This window comes from Accipiter gentilis, chromosome 2 (assembly GCF_929443795.1).
Source record: "Accipiter gentilis chromosome 2, bAccGen1.1, whole genome shotgun sequence".
Classification (NCBI taxonomy): domain Eukaryota; kingdom Metazoa; phylum Chordata; class Aves; order Accipitriformes; family Accipitridae; genus Astur; species Astur gentilis.
Window position 1 is genome coordinate 12,537,201 of NC_064881.1, and position 15,630 is coordinate 12,552,830.

Consider the following 15,630-nt stretch of genomic DNA (forward strand, 5'->3'; position numbering starts at 1 on the left):
TTCCCTAATTTAACTTACTGAGTATGTGTACTGTTAGTCTGAATGACAAGTCAAATGCAGGTTGAGTCACTACAGGGATCTGTGCATTATTCCCTGAAGTGTTTTTAAATAATTTTAGCCATAAAATTGGTCAATATTGTAAATTAATGTGTGATACATTTCAAATAATCACAATGGAACTACCACTAAAAATTAAGTTGTTTGGTTTTTTTGGTTTTTTTTTTACTCTTTAGAGTTGCAAAACTTACTTTCCCAGGCTCCAGATTGGAAACAAGAACAGGAACTGATGAATATCCACATATAAGAGTGCACTAACTTGTTGCTTCATACTTGAAAGTAACGTTTATTTCCTATATTATTTTTCTTTGAACAAACAAACAAAAGCAAACCATCTTTATCACATGAAGAGCACATTCCTTAGAATAAAATTTGTAAATATTCTTCTTACGTAGGTCAATATGGATTTCTCTAAAATCATAGGTTACAATAAGAAAAGAGACAATGCAAAATGAATACCAAAACATACTGCTTTTATTTTCTGGGGTTTTGTTTTGGTTTGGCTTTTTTTTCTCCAACAACATTGTGTGAAGAACGACTGTGTGACTTGGATCTCATTTTTTACCATCCACTCTTCACTACTTGTTTAAAAATTGCTACATTATTGCAAAGCAGGTTAACAATTTGGACTTTAACTACTTAGTGATAATCCCTTGAGGAAGAAATAAAATACAGAAAACCAATGCAAGCAGTGACCATGTAAATGCTGGAGTTTCTGGAGAAAAGACATTTTACTGTGTCAACAAATTGAGAACAAGTTTCCAAAACCCTGACTCATTCAAAAAAGCCACGTTTCTTTGCTCTCTCCTTCCCTGTTCTTCTATGAAGAATTTAAATCCTTGTAAACCTATTTTTGTACAAAATGATTTTTCTCTACTTCTTTTTTTTTTTTTTTAATTGAATGAACCCAGGTGTTCCTTGGGATCTCTCTCAAATTACTGCTCTGGCTGTGCCACTTATGCTTTCATGACTAACCAGTAGTCTTCTATTTCTGCTCTGCTTTGGGGTTCAAGCATACTGTAGAAAGTGCTCAGCAACGATAAGATTAAGGAATATATAAAGACATAGAGTGAAGTTTGCTGTCTGTTTTCAGTGGCCGTGACAAAGTTTGATTTACTGCCCAGAGCCACTGTCCTCTACAGTTTGTGCCACTTCATGCTCCGGGATGCAATCGAAGCAATGGTCAGCAGCTACCTACAGGGGTGCGTAGCTGGGTTGGTTTGGAGTCTGCAGGGCTACATATAGGTCAGTAATCAATGGTGCCCAAGGAAATATTGCTGGACATTCCTCTGAGTCTACTGGCAAATTGCTGGATTGATCCCTGGCCCAGGCCACTTGCTGCTTTTAAAAAATTTCCAGAGCTGATCTGGAAGTCAGCCTGGGCCAAGGGACTATTCAACCAGCAGTTTGGTGTAGTTCCTGCGTTCTGGATGCCAAGAGCACGGACATGGGCTCTTACAGCCCTGGCTGGCTTCAGTACTGGAGCACTGTCTTGCAGCCACACTTCGTTCAGCAGTAGAGACACGGTCTGGGAGTCAAGCCGGCCCAAAGCGGAAAATCAGTCGCTGAGCGGAACACTAGCAGGCTAACGTGACTCACAGTCCTTCATACAAGGACTTCCACTTCAGTGACAGGCTTGAAGTTTTTTTCTTGCCCCATTTTACACCACCCCCAACTTTCTTGATCCATATGCAAAGACATTTCAAACATGTGACTAACAGCACATCTACAGACGTAGGGAGGCTGGAACCAGCTTTCTTTCCCTTTTGGTAAATACATAGTGAGCGAGAGAGTTCCTTTCCTGCTTACACATTCTAAGGCAGATTTTTTACATATTCTTCTTATCAGTGGGAACAAGGATGCATAAACCCATGACTTATTTCAAATGATACTAACAACCTTTCTTCGTTTTTTTCTTCTTATAAAGCACAGTGTATTTATTCTACTCCAACCCTTCTTCATATTAGTTCTTCCAGGGCAGAACTGATGAGTTTGTGCTATGCCTCCTCAATCTACTCTTGCACAGCAGCCTATTAAGGGTAATTCAGCACGTTTTAAGTTTTTCCAAATTATTCACGTTATAGGTAAGATTGTCTTTTACTATACCCCTAGACTCTATCGTGCATTTATAAAACTAAATTTTGTTTTATTTTCACTAACACTTTGATAGGAGAAGGTGGATTTTAAACCCAGTGGAACGCTTGATAATGAAAAGAAGAAATAGGGAGGAAAGGAGGGAGGCCAAGACAGATGTGGGATCTGTGCACCATTTCTCCCCTCCAAGAAGAAAGATACAAGATCAAGGTACTTAGCCTATAGAGGAAAATGGAAACATGAGGCACTAACAGTACATTCTCTTGAGCCTCCATGATAGCACTTCCAAACAGAAATAACCCATTTTACATAAACTTTTGGAATCCAAATTTCCAACCAAAAAAATTCACCAAACCCAAGACAATGTAAATTAAATCAGATCTTTCCCTCTTGTATAAACTTTTCATAGGGAAAAAGGGTGTTTTGTGGTTTGGTTTTTTGGTGGTGGTGGTGGTGGTGTTTTTTTTTTTTTTCTTTTTAAACACCTTTAAATAAGTTGGGGGAAGGGAAAAAACATTTACCAACTTTTTATTAATAGAACTTGAAGGAATTCCTTGCTGTTTCACTCTACAATATTTTGAGAGGCTGGTCTTAGACAGAGTATCTACATGTCATTATTTTAATCATTGATTATATAATTCAAAGAAGAGAAGCAACTATTGCCCGCTGCTTTTCAGAGCTCTGGAGATGTCTGGGGACATCTGGGACCAATCTAGAAACGTGACAGATTATGGTCTGACTGCTTCTACGGACCGAGTCTCCTATGGGATCAAGGTAGCGGCCAGTGTGCTGGAGTCACAGCCTCGAGACGGGACTGCAGAACACATACTTGAGTGAAGCGATGGTGTCAGTTGCACATCACGATGAGTGGCGGGCCTCCACATCAGTGCCAAAGATCTGTAAGGCCTACTGACATGATTCAGGTTCTTCTCTTAAGCCCACAGGGTGTGAGCTGCATCGAGCCATTTTCAGCTATTTGGATGCCCAGCAGGAAGTCCTCGCCAGCCCCCCAGTCTGCTCCAATTCGCAGTTAGGCCTTATCGGTGGACTTCAAGAAAGGGTACAGAGATACCTTTCAGCATTTGTGGCACCACTTTGTTCGCCAAACTTGTTCCGCTGTCTTCAACAGTTTATACGGAAAACTCAAATGCTTTTCTTTTGAAGTCCTGCCTTTGAAATCTCCATGCCCCGAACTCGTCCAGGTGGTCTGGCAGTACACATGTGACACCCTGACTCCGGTTCTTGTAGCACTGTTCAGCTGCGTCCTCTGGCCGTTACGTCCACCCGTTCGTATTTCCTGTTTTGCTGACTTATCAGATTTTATTTCACTTTTCAACAGGCTCGTAAATGATTCTTAAAAGAAAAAAAGATAAAAATTAAAAGGTAGCCTTACTTGTTCTTTGTTTTCTTCCAACCCAGCCTCCAATGGACCCTGGAAGTTGCTCGAGTTGAGCTTTGGAGAAGTTTGTGACATGTTTTTAGGCTGTTGGTGGAACAAGACGGCCTTTTCTGGCTTGCCTCTCAGGCTAGCACGGTTTTATTTGGTTCTAACTCCCAACGGAGGCGAACTCGCTCGCCTCAGGAGGTTTGCTCGGGCTCACGGCGGCGGGTGGGGGACGACGACGACGACGACACTCACTCCTTGCCTGCGGCAGCTGTGCCGGCCCCGAGGCAGCCCGGCAGCGGCATCACCCCCCACAGCCCTTCCTCGGCTCCTGCCCCACCTGGCCCCCGCCACAGCCCCGCCGCCGCTCCGCGTTCCGCGCTGCCGCCGCAGGAGCCGCGCCTCCCCGCCGGGCGCCGCCGCCGGCGGGGGCCGCCCGCCCGCTGCCCGCCCGCTGCCCGCCCGCTGCCAGCCTTTCCCTCCTCTGCTCCGCTCCGCTCTGCTCTGGCCCCTGGCAGCCCCGCATGCAAATCGAAGCCGGCACCAGGAAGTGAGCCGCAGGCTGCGAGCCAACCGCCGCCGGCCCTGCGCGGTTCCTCCGCCGGCTGCCCCCCTCTCCCGGCCGGCGGGGCACCAGCGCCGCGCCGCGCCCCGCACGCACGACCGAGGCCGGCCCGGCCCAGCCCAGCGCAGCCCAGCCCCGCCGCCCCCGGGACACCCCTCTCGGCGCCCCGGCGGTAACCGTGGAGTTCGCTCGCCGCCGCTCAACTTTCGCACCCGGGAAAGTAAGTGCCTTCGCCCGGCACCCCCCGCCCCCGCCGGGCGGCAGCGACGGGAGCGGCCGGCGGCGGCGGCGGCGGGGACGGGGGGGGGAGGCAGCCCCAGCTCTGCCGGCTTCTCCAGCTCTGCCGGCTTCTCCCGCGGGAGCGCACCGGGAGGGAGCGGGGCGGGGGGGGTGCCCGGCCGGGCTGCCTCCGCGCCCACGGCACGGCCCGGCCCGGCACGCCGCGGCTCGGCGGGTACCAGGTGCTTTCCCGGGCGGCTTGCCCTCGCCTCTGCCTCCCGGAGGAGGTGCCGCCGCTGTCGCCTGACCTTCCCGGTAGGACTGGATGGGGTCTTCAAGGAAATGCGGCGTTTGGGGGGGGGGGGCGGGGAGGGGGGAGGGAGAAAAAAAGATTCTCCAAAGCGTGATTTACCTCTTGCCGCTTTGCCCGGCTCCGGCTATGATCTCGAGGGCTCGGGTGCCGTCCGGCTGGTTTCGTGCCAGAGAGCGTGTAAAATTTGCCGATCAAAGTCTGCAGTCGGCGTTTCAAGCCAAGGCGGCAGCCTTGACTTAGGAGAGACAATGTGGCCTCTGGGTATTCCTTCTTACACTGCTTTTTTTCTAGGAGAGTAATTCCTGGGGCGTCTTCCCAGTTCAAGCTGCTTCCTCTTAACTGTATGTTCGAATGCGCTTTAGCTTAAAAGAAAGACGAGAAAATGGTACTGGGAGGTCTGGTGCGTGGTGTTTCTCACCGACCGCTGTTGTAGCGGTTCTGTGTGCCTAGGGAATGGTCTTGAGGGGTCTTCTCCTTCCAGTTTTACTTTAGGATCTGAAAGTCAAGCTAGGTCTCCCCAGTTGATGCCATACCTTCGGCTGTTGAAATCGCATCTTTTATGTGTTTGCAAAGAATGGGTTTGCAGGAACTTATCTTGCTGCTTCGCTCTCCTCTGTTGGCACTAAGGACCAAAGAGATTATCGCTTAAAACTTGTTTAGCCAGATCATATTACTGTGGACATACGCAGGGAGTACAAGGGTTGAGTTCTTATAATGTTGTTTCATCCGAAACCCCAAATCAATACCCCATCTCTTGCCTTTCATTCCCACCTTCGGAAAAAAAGAAACTGTCTGACCAATCTTAATGTATTTGAGCACATCATAATAGAAATTGGAAATTACATTTTTTAGCTTGATCCCATAAAGTCCCTGGAAGACTTTTGTAATTTAGAAATCTTAATGTTAGTAGCAAGTATCTGTAAAGAATGAGTGCCAAGTAGATAACCCTGCACTCGGCATAGTATCACTGAAGAGCTAGTAAAAAAAAAAGGGGGGAGGGGGGCAGATTTTTGTTGGGAAATTGCAAAGCTATGTTGGGAAAATGTAGCTCAGTTTTACTGAAGGGATAGTCAAACTGTGTTTGTGTGAATGTGTTGGGACTTTGTATCTTTGTAGTAGGTACCATCAACAGCCTGAAAGTATGATTGAAAAAAAAAATCAAATAGTTTTCTCTGAAAAAGTGGCAACAGCCTAGAAATCAGTTACATACTGTTAATAGGATGTTATGGAATCTTGGGTAAGGATTAAAATTAATGAACTCTCAGATGAACAGATGTCTCATTCTGTGGATCTCTTTTGAGATTTATAGCTTTTTTTCTTTCTCCATTTCAACTTTGTGAGCTACAGACTAGTTAGAAAAGAATTCTTTATTTAATAACCTAAAGATCTATTTTAATTGTGTACTGTTGAGATATTTTTCTTTTTAACCGTAATGGTGTAGAATGATCATCTTTTTTTTGTACAGTAACTGGCTGACTTGAAGTTATTCTGCTTTTCTCCTGTAGGTTTTTTGACTAAATAAGGGGGTTTTTATCCCTATAAAAATGTACAGAGGACAAGGTAAGGTAAAGAACAAGGCCTTTCCTTATAAGTTCCTTGACCGGCAGAGTTGCACGATGACTTTTTCTGACAATGCAATAAATTACGAAAGTTTCCCGTACAAAGTTAAACCCCATTGCCTTTTAACGTGTTTAAGATTCCGGTTTTTAATGTCACCTTCTCAAGAGAGTTTCCATAAATGTGAAATTCTTTCTTGCATGTATTTATAAGTATATAAGTATTTATGAATGTATAAGTAACTCTTTCATGATACCTTTCCCCCCATTTTATCTATGTAATTGAAGTGAGCTACCTTCCTATAGCCTTGTTGGCTCTTGTAAGATAAATGGCATCACAGAACAGCAAGCGTTGTGGGAAGCAATTCCTAACGCGGGCAGTGAAAAAGGTCCACGGTCCTCCTGGCTCAGCTTAGCAGCTGGTCTTCAGTGGGATGGCTCACAAGACCAGAGATGCTACATCTGGCCCTTCTTGTGCTGCACATCAGAGAGCAGCATTTGACCTCTATGTAGCTGTTCAGGAAAGTTTAAGAACTGCAGTATTTAATCTCAGATGTGATTCCATTTCTGCCACAAAAAGGAGATGTTTTCCTTTCGGTACTTTGCATGTTATTTGGAATCATCATGGGCATCTTTGAGGCTTTCGGACGGAAACATGTTGACTATGAACCAAATTTTATTTTTCTCAAAGGGCTAGGTGATCTGGGGAGGGGGTGAGATCTTTCTTCCTTTCCCTATGTGTATATTCTGAGTGACTGGGTGACTTTATTTCTTGTGTCCAGGGAACTGTAGAGCCAGTTTTACTCTTGGGGTTCAGGGAGCCCTTTGCAGAACTGCATGAATGCAGAAAACAAGCAGATGAGGAATAAATAAATAAATAAATAAATAAAGGCATGGGGTGGGCATGGGAATCCTAGCTGTAGACTAGGATTCCTAGACTAGCACTCTGCTCTAGCAGCGTGGCTGTGCAGAGGTGTATTTCTGCAGCACCAGTGATCCCTGAAGGATGTGAGCTGTCACGTGCTAATGTGAGGGATGGGAGGAGAATCCATTGGCTTGGGATCCTGAGGGTTGTATGAGCTTTGTGTGCAGGAGGTGATACTTCCTTCTCAAGCTATGGAGCTCAGTGTGTAAATAATCACACCAAACCACGTGACTCTTAAGTAGTATTAATTGTTATTTTTCCCCTATAGGATTTGTTTCTCTAGAAGAACAGCTTCATTCTGTAGAAGAACCCGTTGCCCAGCTGAGAATTATGATTTTTCTCCCGTTGATCATATTCCTACTTCCTATTTCTCCCATTTATTTGTGTCCCCTCTTTCAAGACTGTAGGAGTGCTAGAGATGGTATAGAGGGAAAGGCTTCCAGACTTGCCAGGCCATGCCACAGTAGACTATGTAGATAAGAAATGTAAAATTACGTTCATATGAAAACAGTCTTTAGTGAAGCATACAAGGAGAAGGAGACTGCCATACTGTAAACAATAACGGTACCTTCTCAAAGAAATCAGCTTCTACTAATAAAAGGCAAATACAATGTAACTGCCCTTAGTGTGACTGTTCCTAGTTTAAACTTAATTGTCTTTCAGGGAAGGATGGAAAGGTCTGTGCTTTCATATTTATTTTTGCCTGATTCAGATACATTTCCTGTTGACATTGCCATTAAATGCTGTAATTTCCGAGGCTGAATCATTCACAGTCGTGTTCGGCATCTTTCCTGAAAATGTGGATTCATGGAACAAAATGCAAAGGCAGAATTCATCTTGTGTTGGAAGCATTTCCTCCAAATATTTATGAGTTACTTGTATTTGCTGTGTGCCCTAAAGAGCTACTCATAGAGGTAAACAGATTAGTTATTTTTGTCAGCCCAATGTCAGAAGAGGGACAGTATTTTGACGGTAACACTTTGCTGGGGAGAGAAGGAGGAGGAGAACAGGGAAAGGTGAAGGGGGGAATGTGTAGATCTCATTTCTTCAGGGGAAAAAGGGGAGACTAGCACCAGTCAGGCCAGTATGCGCTACCCCTTAGGTCAGCATTGTCTATCTTTTTCAAACTGCTGGCATCTTAAGTATCTACAATTGGTTCCTGTGTTTGCGCAGCGTACTATCTTACTTCTTCAGTTCAAAGGACTCAAACGATAAACAGTCTGAACAATGTGTCCTTCTTCCTCTATGGTCTCTGCTGCGTGTAGCATGAGGCTACTTCTTCCTGTCTAAATTGTGGTTGACACGTTGTAGAATTTGCTACTTTAATCTGCAAAGGCCTGCTTTTTACTGGGCAGGGTCTTGTGGCCAAGCCATTTCTGAAAGGCAATTTTCTCTATTTTAGAGGGCTACTGGAAGTCTAGACATGATAACAGTTTGGAGGGTATGGACTCCCTCTGGGATGTGTTCTTAACTACTCTGTTGGTTTAACAGAAAGCCATCTCAAGAAGTTCGTCAACAAAAACATAGTCTGTGAAGCGGCCTTTCTGATGTAGCCTCTATAATACCTTGCTTAGCTTTTCATGTTTCCTTCATTAGTTTGTGCAGATAGCTGTATACAAACCTGTTTGATCAATTTTTTGATTAAATCTTACTCAAGCTTATTCTTGGGCATAAACGGAAACAATATGGTATTACAGGAGTTAGTGCGGAGGTATATTTGGCTGCTGAGCAGGTTTGTGCTTTCCACGTATGACTGTACCAGGGGCTTAGAACAAAGTTGATACTAAAAGGTAAAGAGTATGTTTGAATTCCTACATAATGGTAACCTTTATAAATCGGTAGGTGTGACCTATGACTAAGTTTTACTCTATTCAGACAAAGAAAGTATCTCCCAGTACTATCAACTGAATAGGAAAAGATCTGGGTGGTAGTGCATCTATTGCATTTACTGAACTTGCCTGGTTGAGTATCCCTTGCCAGCATCGTGAGACTTACATTCATTAGATCCACTGGACAGAAAATGGTTTTCTCCAGGGCAATCCCGCCCTTACCGTGAGTCTTGATGGGCTTTCTAAAACCCTTCAGTAAGTGCTGAATGCCCTGGAGTAGCTGTGATTCAGGTGTGAGCGGACGAGAGCTGGAGAACAGGGTTAAGCAGTGGCCAGAGCTGGTGTCAGTGCCATGGAGGAAGTGAAAATTTTTAGTAAACACACAGGAAGGGGATGGGCAGGAGAAAGAGGAAATCCTATGTTGGATGTTCTGGGTTCAACTTGTTCGAAGTACACTGCAAGAGTCATTTGAATGTGCCGTTACGGCATAGCAGGGCGTGCAAGTGAGATTCATAGTACATTTTTGTAACTACAGACCCACCATTGCAGAAGATCTGCTAAACTATGCAAAGTCTAGAGAGAAGCATCGCAGCCCGTGAGGGGTGTAGAAAAACTTGCCTTTTAAGCAACTCTCCTGCTGTATTGCTGGCATGGCACTTTGTCTTCCTTTTTCTGTCTTGCAAGGTCTTTGCTCTGTCACTGATTTCCAGCTGAATTGCACTGGCTGCGAGACAGATTGCAGCAGCTGTCCTGGCTCCAGTGGAGAAGCACCGGGCCATGGCCATATTGAGGTGAACACTAAGCCAGTTTCTCTTGGGATGTAGATGGCCTGGTTGACGGTTTCTGCTAGGCAGGCAGCGGACAGCAGTACTGCCGCTAGGCCTGACCAGGAGAACTTGCCTCTTCTGAAAATCTCCCACTAAATTTCCTTGGTAGGAGTTCCCATCCTGCTGCCATAACCCCTGCCAATGTGTCTGAAAAAGTCTTAGAGCTGCACTGCTTCAAACACGTTCATTAGTAATAATGTGCTGTTTGTTTGGGGCTTTTTCTCCCCAGTTTCCTGGAAAAAAGGCCACGTTTCAATCTTTATTCTGCTGTAGCAGTACTCCCTTCCTACCCCTGTTTCCTTTTTTTTTTCCCCATCGTTCTTTCATTTGCCCAACATCATTCTGTTGATTCTTTCTCTCCAGCTTTGTCTTCAGGACTGTCAGTGGTATAAGCTGTTTATTTGACCTCTTGATTTAGATCTCTGTGCAGCAACTTTTCTTTTTCCCCTTCCAGAAAATAAGTCTTGGCACCTTTCGTAATCTAATTATCATTTGTAATCTACTTTTGCTACTTTATCAGGGAATATGCATCCAGAAATACGTATCCCCCAGCCTCTTGAAGAGGTGTGAAGTCCAAAGGAGTACAAACCTGGCAGTACTGACATGGTCTTCACAGTGTTTTAAGGAGCCTGTGCCTCCTTAAAGGGCAGCTTTGTACTTCTACAGATGGCCAGCAAGACTCTTCTATCTAGAGCATGTATTAAGTGTAGGTATGATCCATCTTCAGCTGGCTTTTTAGAGCCAGCTACCACTGTTTACCACGTCGGAGTTAAAATGGTCACCTCAACCTGACTTGAAACAGATTAGCTTCTATCTTGAAGATGGTCACTGTACATCGTCTGTGACCCCTTCGTCTGCTGTTCTGTGATGTTGCTTTGACCTTCTCTGGTCAAGTTTCATTTCTGTTGTATGCAGGAGGTTTTTCTGTGCTGTGTAGTGGCACATGTAAAAGGTTTTTGAGCCAGCATTGACCCTTCTTGTAAATACACCTGGTTCAGTGAAGCGGAGCGTGGATTTATCGGCATGTGGGCTGGCCTGTGAAGAAGAAACAGAGGCTTGCTATTGTGGGCGTGTGGGGCTAAGGCAACAGCTCTTGTTCCAGGATTTCTATGCTGTGCTCCTCGGTGTCAACATGCCCTGTACGCTCTGTCCCCACAGAAAGTGAAACTTAAGAAATTTAGCTTTGGGAAGGCAGTGCAAGTTTTGAAGAACCAACTTCAGCAGAGCCGGCACCAGCAGAAAAGAGGTTTGGTTGGTGGAGTGAACAAGTGGAGAAAAAGGTGCTTCAGGTGAGATGTTTCTGCTCTGGATGGAGCATTTGAGCAAGTCTGAGGGCATTGGATACAAGTGTCAGAAAATGCAAACTTCAGCATTTGGATAGCTTATTTGAATCAGAGATCAGAACAGTATTCTCTGCTGTAATGTATTTGCCTATGTACAATGGCAGACTTCTGCTAGGTTTAAATGGGTGAAAAGTCCTTTTCCTTGCTTCTGCAATAAAAACAAAAATATCAAGATGCTTGGTATGGTGTGACACAAGAAATTAATTTCTTCTGTGGACACAGAATATAGTTTCAGTGATGTGAGTATATTATGTTTATTACATGTTCTGTATCTTGTCATACTGATTGAGATTATGTGTTTTCCTAGGGACTGTAATTGTCTCTACCCCATTAGTTATCATCCTTTGCATTCTTATTTGATGTTTTTTCTCCTTTTATCTCTCTGCTTCTGCAATCTTCCCTCTTCATTTATTTCTCAGCATCAACCCCAATTCTGACTTCTCAGGGATTTCAGCTCCTTTCCTACACCTTTTATCATATGGTTTGTGTTGTCCTGACAACGTCCCATGCATGCCTATCAATGAAGCAGTCTTACTGGTTTTTAAAGCATCTTCTTTGCACAATGATTAATTCTATGGAATTCAAGTGTAAGTTCATTGTGGACTCATTACAGTTCTCCTGAAACAAACTTGGGTAACCATCATGAACACTGATTTATTTCTACTTCTTGCTAGGAAAGTTAGCTGCATGTGCCGTGAGTGCTAAAGTCACATATAAACAATGGGGCTTGTGCACAGCCCTAAGATGTTTTTGTTAGGTACAGTGTAATCACATGGCCTGCCTATGAGCTATATATTTGATATTTGCAGTTACAAAGGTTATAAACTTGAATAAGCAGCCAGTGTGGTCGTAATAAGAGTGCTGTGAAATTCTTGCAGTCTGCAGTATGAATGTGAAAATAATTCTTGTCATGGACCTCCAGTTTACCGTGAGTCTAAATCTGCCAAAATCATCATGCATGCTGTCCTACTGATTAAGATGCGTGTACTGCACTCAGTTTAGAAAGTCCTGGCCTGAATGTCTCAAAGTCTGTAGAGCTCCTGCAAGTTGTGTGCAGTCACTTACAGGATCAGAGCCTGGTTCAGTGGAACTGGCTGTGGTTGTAACTGCTAGGTCTTCATCTGCTATCAATTGCAAGGCTCTTGACCATTAAGCAGGACTAGAAACAACAGAAACTACTAAATGCTGTGCAATCCAGTAACGACACAGTGTGAATACAGCAATGTCAGCTGGTTTTAGAGAGAAGACAAGAAATACCAAGGCAAAGTCAAAATTGTAGCAGCGAAGTATTAATCAGTTTCTGAAAATGAATTAAATTAACATATTAAGCAAATGCAGCACACTGCTTCAAGTCAGTTCTCCACTCAGAACTTCTATTTAGTGTAGAATAACTTCACTCAAATATAAAAGAACTTCAGTCAAGTTAATATTCTTGCATAGTTGCTGTCCTGGTGATTTGGGAAACTGTGTTCGTTTTTGGCCTTGAGAAAGATCATCTGTAAAGACATACATGTGTTTAAAATCCAAGGTCTCCAGTTTTTCCTTAGAATGTTTGAAGCAGGAACAATCAAGTGAACTGTCACACCAGTGATTCACAACCCTCCCTCAAGAGAGTTTCCAGATTCCCACTCTCACTCCTCTCTGAAAATGGAAAGAATGTAAAATATTTTTAATTTTGGTTAACTTTAGGGAAACTTCTTATTCATGTTCATGTGTGCAACAAATGTGAAAAGCATGCTTAGAAACTTGGATGTGAATTCTTACTCCATGTCCATTCAGTGACGTATTTCCTTTTACACTCTGTCACCCCAGTTTCACAAGACTTTCACACTTTCACAGTGTGCTTCTGCCTTTACACGCCAGGCTTTCAGACCTGAATCAGTGGCAATTTCCTGTCTGTCAGGATATGTTTGGTAGGCTTATGCAGAGTGTACTCGTATCTATTAAAAAAACCCCCCTGATCTCAAGGACTTCATCCAAAAACCTCCAAAACTGGTTCATGATATAGCTCTTTTAGTTCTATTTATCATATTTTCATCAAACTGTTGGTTCAGACAATAGCCTTTGGTGGCCCTGCATGTTTCCCAAATTGCAAGAGTTGCTTAGAACAGTTTACTAAACTGGGCAAGAAATCAACTAGAACATTCCTGGTTTAGATTCACACCCTCAAAAGAATATAATTAACACAGTTTAAAATTAAGTAAAATAAATGAGTTATAAATAGACATCTGTGAAGTGCCGGAACCTGGAGTACAGTCTTACATCCTTGAAGTTAAGGGAGGTTCTGCTGCTTACATCAAGTAAGAACAAGATGAGGTGGTGCCTCACAGGAATACTTACACAGTTAGTGCTGAATGTTCTTCTGGTATCTCTGTAAAGATTAAACAACACAAAACTTCATTTCTGCTAGTGTAACTTACTGGCACTGGATTTGACACTGTCCGACCTTTTTTTTTTTTTGAGAACTCTTGCAACTTCCTCTTGTGACTTAAGAAAACTCGTCCGAGGTTTGCAACTTCCAGGAGGAACTGGACTCTGAGTAAGAGTCCACATCAGCATGAATGATTTAACCCCAAATTTTCATCTGAGCTTCGAGTTCATTCTTAAATCTGTATTACATACCCCAGTACAATGGCCTGTGTTTCAGGAGGGTTCCTCTGTGTATATCTAATGCTGTACAGCTCATGAAACACAAAACAGTCTGCTGGAGAAGTAACTCTTTTTTTTTGCAACTGAACTATATGCTGGCGTTTGAAGAGGGTGAAAAAAACCCCAGTTTTTCTTTTACGAGTTATTTGTGAAATTCAGTGCTTTAAACAGGTGCTCAAGGCATAATAAGATGCTATTATGACAAGAATGCTACGTTTAAGTTGGTCATGAGTACGTGTCGGCATTTAAGTGTGGAGGTGACAGCAGATGAAGAAGCCCTCTGGCCAATGGAGCAGGATGGGAAATGTGGTGTGGTGCAAAGAAATATGAATTAGAGAATGACCAGGCTAATACAGAGTTAAGATCCATTGACACAGAAGTCATTCTGCACTAATTTAGTCACAACTATCTTAATCCATGTTAGAAGTGGATTGTAGAATGCATAAAGCCATGTAAGGTTTATAATAGTTGATTTATTCCATTGGGATATGGTTACCTGAATTTGAGAGAACAAAAGCTAATATGCACGAATGATCTGCTCTCCCTTTCACCCTTTTTTAAACACACTGAAAACAAAAGAAAAACCCGAAGGAGAAGTTGTATGCTTTCTATGAGGCCACGCTCAAAACCTTCCTCAGGGCTTGTTGGCTGTGAATATGCTGTCCTCCATCAAGTTTTCATTGGCATGTTGTGATAATTTCATGATCTTTGAGTTTCGTTTACAGTACAGCAATGGGTTTGGATTGCAGGCAGATCTCAAAGCAAGTGATCACATCTGCAAAAGACTCTTTATTGCCAACAACATCTTTAACTAGTTGAAGGCCGCATTCATAAATAACTATCTTCTCCCCTTAGTCATAGTAGCTATTAATGATTCTCCCTAACAAATGTCTTGTTAATACATTCGTCCGGGCATGTGGAGGTTGAACATTAGGCTGCCTTTCTTGAATGAGATGAAGGTTTCAAGCATTAGCTGGTAACCTGCAAATGTATCTTCGAGGGGCAGAAAGAGTGACAAATTTCAGTTGAAGAGCTAGTTGGGTTGCAGCCTCGTGATGTTAGAGACACCTTAATTTTCTCCAAACTCACTAAATGTTAGCAAGCTGCTCGCTCCATCCCATATTGTCTTCTGAGCCTCAATGAAACAGGGGGAAGCTAATTCTGATTTCTCTTTCACGTATCGCCTAGTAAATGCAGACATTGGGTTACTGCAAAGTAGCTCATGCAGGGCCACTTGTTGCTCATCGTAATTTGTGTGGCAGTGCCTTTGGTTTCAGGTACATTGATGGGCATGTTGAAATCAATACCTGAGTAAATCCACCGTGTGTATAAAGTAGGCATTTTGGACTGTTCTGCTAACGTAGAAACCCCTGTTGCGTGCCTCTGAAGTGCACCTTGTTTTGTGAGGCTAACTGTGTGCGAGAAGGAGAAGGGGAGAGTGAGAAGCTAGGTAAATACTGTTGGGACTGAAGAAGGATAGGTCCCGGATCTGCGTTCGCCAGAGAAACTGTGTGAAGCTTGTCCTTCTGACCTTCTGTTGCGTCACTTGTTATGAGGATGACGTCATCTGGGCTACTTGTGGACCTCACTCCAAAACCTTGTTGTTTTTATGGGTAGTTTCTCATTTTCCTATGCCACAGTGATTGCTCTAGTCCTTAAAAAGGAGGGAGAAGAATTCTTATACTACTGGTAGACATGGATGTCTATAAAGCTCAGGGCAAATATTAGACTACTGAAACTTTAGCACACTGCCATTATTGGCCAAAGTCATCAATTTAAAGCTGAAAAAATTGTGTGTGAATCATAGATACAATCAGCTTGGAATATAGACGTAGTCCTTGGGGTTTACTAGCTGGAGTGGGACACCCG

General features: G+C 43.5%; 1 protein-coding gene and 1 long non-coding RNA gene across 5 annotated transcripts in view; one reads left to right on the forward strand and one right to left on the reverse strand.

The window, feature by feature from the left end:
* Positions 1 to 509: 509 nt before the first annotated feature.
* On the reverse strand, positions 510 to 6,178 carry LOC126049438 (uncharacterized). Its single transcript, XR_007509194.1, has 2 exons — positions 4,732 to 6,178; positions 510 to 3,504 (listed from the first exon to the last, which is right to left on the reverse strand). It is a non-coding gene; the product is annotated as an uncharacterized LOC126049438 (long non-coding RNA).
* LYN (LYN proto-oncogene, Src family tyrosine kinase) overlaps positions 4,159 to 15,630 on the forward strand; it is a 59,201-nt gene continuing 47,729 nt past the window's right edge. For 2 of the 4 annotated variants that reach the window (XM_049825694.1, XM_049825734.1), the window contains exon 1: positions 4,159 to 4,320. The gene's annotated coding sequence lies outside the window, so the exon portion shown is untranslated. Of the gene's footprint in view, positions 4,321 to 4,542; positions 4,635 to 10,917; positions 11,059 to 15,630 lie in introns of those variants that run through there. The other 2 variants (XM_049825705.1, XM_049825715.1) reach the window with 2 other exon arrangements.